The 5,248-nt window shown below is 53.9% G+C and overlaps 1 protein-coding gene across 2 annotated transcripts in view; it reads right to left on the reverse strand.

Moving 5' to 3' along the window:
- LOC110496714 (CCN family member 2) overlaps positions 1 to 3,618 on the reverse strand; it is a 16,462-nt gene extending 12,844 nt beyond the window's left edge. Inside the window, exon 1 of one of the 2 annotated variants that reach the window (XM_036953555.1) lies at positions 2,554 to 3,618. The gene's annotated coding sequence lies outside the window, so the exon portion shown is untranslated. The remainder of the gene's footprint in view (positions 1 to 2,553) is intronic. The other variant, XM_036953554.1, reaches the window with a different exon arrangement.
- Between the last annotated feature and the right edge of the window lie 1,630 nt (positions 3,619 to 5,248).

Here is a 5,248-nt window from a genome sequence, read left to right on the forward strand (position 1 = left end):
GTGTGTGTGTGTGTCTGTGTGTGTGTCTGTGTGTGTGTGTCTGTGTGTGTGTGTGTGTGTGTGTCTGTGTGTGTGTGTGTCTGTGTGTCTGTGTGTGTGTCTGTGTGTCTGTGTGTGTCTGTGTGTGTGTGTGTCTGTGTGTGTGTCTGTGTGTGTGTGTGTGTGTGTGTGTGTCTGTGTCTGTGTCTGTGTGTGTGTCTGTGTGTGTGTGTGTGTGTCTGTGTGTGTGTGTGTGTGTGTGTCTGTGTCTGTGTCTGTGTGTGTGTCTGTGTGTGTGTGTCTGTGTGTGTGTCTGTGTCTGTGTGTGTGTGTGTGTGTGTGTGTCTGTGTGTGTGTGTGTGTCTGTGTGTGTGTGTGTGTGTCTGTGTGTGTGTCTGTGTGTGTGTGTGTGTCTGTGTGTGTGTCTGTGTGTGTGTGTGTGTGTGTGTGTGTGTGTGTGTGTGTGTGTGTGTGTGTCTGTGTCTGTGTGTCTGTGTGTGTGTGTGTGTCTGTGTCTGTGTCTGTGTGTGTGTGTCTGTGTGTGTGTGTGTGTGTGTGTGTGTGTCTGTGTGTGTGTGTGTGTGTGTGTGTGTGTCTGTGTCTGTGTGTGTGTGTGTGTCTGTGTGTGTGTGTGTGTGTGTGTCTGTGTGTGTGTTTAGCTCATGTTTACGATTTATTTGCTTTTGTTGCCATTCATTGACCGCATCATAAACTTCCACACACTGTAATTCACGCCACTTGTGTTTGTAGTACCACACATGGCCACCAGGAGGCCAGCACCACGCTGCTCACAGTCTCTCTCTAGACAGATGTGTTGCCTCCCCACAACATACAAATGTTCTGGCTTAACACCAGTGCTGTTGCTGCCCTAGGTCTGGGATTTCAGAGACTGCAATGCTCATATCACGGAGAGAGAGGAAGAAGGCCACATCTTGTGTGTGTGTGTGTGTGTGTGTGTGTGTGTGTGTGTGTGTGTGTGTGTGTGTGTGTGTGTGTGTGTGTGTGTGTGTGTGTGTGTGTGTGTAAGTGGGGGATTTAACCATAAATAAACGTTCCTACTGTATCTGATCTACATCAAAAACAATTATACACGAGGTGAGGTCCTGGGGACTAAACTGAGACAGCACAGGGTCTTTAAGTCAGGGAGTGGAGCATGGAAATAAACAGGCCAGGTATATAAACCAATTTTAACCTGTTACAATGTGTTGTTCATGCTTTTTTCATTGTCTGTACATGTGATCATTAGCCACATTTATATCCCGGTATGTTTCCACTCTGTGGTACTCTGACGGTGATTCTTGCTACCCAGGAAACCCAGTGGGTATGCTCTTGACCTCAGTCCCAGTAAGGTCATCCAACTTGGCATCAAAATAAACCCCTTTGACTCATAGACTTATTAATGGCCCGAATCTATGGGGAGTTAATTGCTTCCTGTGTTAATAATGAACGGTTTCCTATGGTCTCTGGTCAAAAGTAGTGCACCATGTAGGAAATAGGGTGTCTTTTGGAATGAGGTGTTTGACTGGCTTTTGCTCTCCTCTTTGCCTGATGCTTCTGTCTGTGCCCACTGCACTCTGGTGACTCACACCGTCCAACAGTCAAAGCCTCGAACGCACCGACCGAGACCAAACACGCCGGGTCCCACGCTGGAACTCACACCGTCCAACAGTCAAAGCCTCGAACGCACCGACCGAGACCAAACACGCCGGGTCCTCCACTGGAACTCACACCGTCCAACAGTCAAAGCCTCGAACGCACCGACCGAGACCAAACACGCCGGGTCCTCCGCTGGAACTCACACCGTCCAACAGTCAAAGCCTCGAACGCACCGACCGAGACCAAACACGCCGGGTCCCCCGCTGGAACTCACACCGTCCAACAGTCAAAGCCTCGAACGCACCGACCGAGACCAAACACGCCGGGTCCTCCGCTGGAACTCACACCGTCCAACAGTCAAAGCCTCGAACGCACCGACCGAGACCAAACACGCCGGGTCCTCCGCTGGAACTCACACCGTCCAACAGTCAAAGCCTCGAACGCACCGACCGAGACCAAACACGCCGGGTCCTCCGCTGGAACTCACACCGTCCAACAGTCAAAGCCTCGAACGCACCGACCGAGACCAAACACGCCGGGTCCTCCGCTGGAACTCACACCGTCCAACAGTCAAAGCCTCGAACGCACCGACCGAGACCAAACACGCTGGGTCCTCCGCTGGAACTCACACCGTCCAACAGTCAAAGCCTCGAACGCACCGACCGAGACCAAACACGCCGGGTCCCCCGCTGGAACTAAGGCTGTGTGACAAATGGCACCCTATTCCCTATTTAGTGCTTGACTCTTTTTTTTTTATATGGGCCCTGATCAAAAGGAGTGCACTAAACAAAGGAAGAATGGGGTTCCATTTGGGACGTATGCCAGGTCTCTGCTCTCAGTCTCCACGGCCTTTGAGACACATCGTGAGTCTTCATCACGTTCGCTGACGAAAAAATCCTTCAAAAAGAAACCCCGACTCACCGACGCTAACACAGCAGTCCCCAGTCAGAGAAAAACATTCTTCCCCTCATTACTTACAGCGATGATTCATCTGCGTTGGGTTGACTCCCTCCCTCTAGTCTCATATCTCAGGCAGGCAGCAAAGTGTGAGGGCCAACAGGGGCTTATCATCAGGGAGCTTCCTGGACCTCCTGTGGAGGAGAAGAGAGCAGAGTTCATGGCTGTCCCAAATGGAACCGTATTCCCTATATAGTGCACTACTTTTTACCAGGGCCCATAGGTAATAGGGGAATAGGGTAGTGCACGTTGTAAGGCATAGGGTACAATTTAGGCCGCACTCTTAGTTCATGACCTCACACAGTCAACCTCCCTCTCACACTCTTTTATCTCAGCTGACTGGCAGTTCCTCCATGCCAGATAACCTCACCTGTTAGTGAAGCTGAGCGGCGTTATTAGAGAAGGATTATCCAGCTCGGCAGGATGGAGGGTGGAACACTCCCCAGCCAGAGCCCAGCCGTGTGGCAGGAGCCTGCCGGACAACCTGATTACGTCGGGGTAACTTTCCTGCTGAGATGAACAGAAACGTGGAACGTAGGCCTCATCTGGTTCTGTGGGTTTCCTTCACGACGTACGCGGTTCATTGCCTGTCGTCTGGGAACGAGATGACGCCTGTGATATTCCTTCTGACAGGGAGGTGAACTTTGGCCCACGATGCTTACCGTATCGTGCGGAACCCAGTGTAAATACTGTCGACAATGTCTGCATCCCAGGGCCCTGGTCAGAAGTAGTCCACTATATGTGTGATGCATATTGTATACCCTGGACTTTGAGACAGAAGGCTCCACACAATCAGAACTAGTGAAAGGCAAAAAAATATATTCTTCCCAACTTGTGAAAAAAGCGTGTTTGGATCCAGTTTCATTTCCTTCTGTTTCATAGAGAAAATAGTGTTTTATTAATTCAGTACATTCTAAATGTACAGTACATTCTTGCAAGTCTTACCCCGGAAATCTCTGGATCACAATGTGATTAAACAATGACGTTGCAGTTCTTATTATCTTACATGGACTGATATTTCATGAAAAATAAGGGATCGGAATAATAAGTGGAAAGCAGTGGTAGTGTTTTAATCTACTAAAGACTACAGACCCACCCAGCCTCTGTCTGCTATCGACCCACCCAGCCTCTGTCTGCTACCCACCCAGCCTCTGTCTGCTACCCACCCAGCCTCTGACTGCTATCGACCCACCCAGCCTCTGTCTGCTATCGACCCAGCCTCTGTCTGCTACCCACCCAGCCTCTGTCTGCTACCCACCCAGCCTCTGTCTGCTATCGACCCACCCAGCCTCTGTCTGCTATCGACCCACCCAGCCTCTGTCTGCTACCCACCCAGCCTCTGTCTGCTACCCACCCACCCAGCCTCTGTCTGCTATCGACCCACCCAGCCTCTGTCTGCTATCGACCCACCCAGCCTCTGTCTGCTACCCACCCACCCAGCCTCTGTCTGCTACCCACCCAGCCTCTGTCTGCTACCCACCCACCCAGCCTCTGTCTGCTATCGACCCACCCAGCCTCTGTCTGCTATCGACCCACCCAGCCTCTGTCTGCTATCGACCCACCCACCCTCTGTCTGCTACCCACCCAGCCTCTGTCTGCTATCGACCCACCCAGCCTCTGTCTGCTACCCACCCAGCCTCTGACTGCTACCCACCCAGCCTCTGTCTGCTACCGACCCACCCAGCCTCTGTCTGCTACCCACCCACCCAGCCTCTGTCTGCTACCCACCCAGCCTCTGACTGCTATCGACCCACCCACCCTCTGTCTTCTACCCACCCAGCCTCTGTCTGCTACCCACCCAGCCTCTGTCTGCTACCCACCCACCCAGCCTCTGTCTGCTACCCACCCAGCCTCTGACTGCTATCGACCCACCCACCCTCTGTCTGCTACCCACCCACCCTCTGTCTGCTACCCACCCACCCAGCCTCTGTCTGCTACCCACCCAGCCTCTGACTGCTATCGACCCACCCACCCTCTGACTGCTACCCACCCAGCCTCTGTCTGCTACCCACCCACCCAGCCTCTGTCTGCTACCCACCCAGCCTCTGTCTGCTACCGACCCACCCAGCCTCTGTCTGCTACCCACCCAGCCTCTGTCTGCTACCCACCCACCCAGCCTCTGTCTGCTACCCACCCAGCCTCTGACTGCTATCGACCCACCCAGCCTCTGTCTGCTACCCACCCAGCCTCTGTCTGCTACCCACCCAGCCTCTGTCTGCTACCCACCCACCCAGCCTCTGTCTGCTATCGACCCACCCAGCCTCTGTCTGCTACCCACCCACCCAGCCTCTGTCTGCTATCGACCCACCCAGCCTCTGTCTGCTATCGACCCACCCAGCCTCTGTCTGCTATCGACCCACCCACCCTCTGTCTGCTACCCACCCAGCCTCTGTCTGCTATCGACCCACCCAGCCTCTGTCTGCTACCCACCCAGCCTCTGACTGCTACCCACCCAGCCTCTGTCTGCTACCGACCCACCCAGCCTCTGTCTGCTACCCACCCACCCAGCCTCTGTCTGCTACCCACCCAGCCTCTGACTGCTATCGACCCACCCACCCTCTGTCTTCTACCCACCCAGCCTCTGTCTGCTACCCACCCAGCCTCTGTCTGCTACCCACCCACCCAGCCTCTGTCTGCTACCCACCCAGCCTCTGACTGCTATCGACCCACCCACCCTCTGTCTGCTACCCACCCACCCTCTGTCTGCTACCCACCC

The sequence above is a fragment of the Oncorhynchus mykiss genome, chromosome 18, assembly GCF_013265735.2.
Source record: "Oncorhynchus mykiss isolate Arlee chromosome 18, USDA_OmykA_1.1, whole genome shotgun sequence".
NCBI classification, from domain to species: Eukaryota; Metazoa; Chordata; class Actinopteri; order Salmoniformes; family Salmonidae; genus Oncorhynchus; species Oncorhynchus mykiss.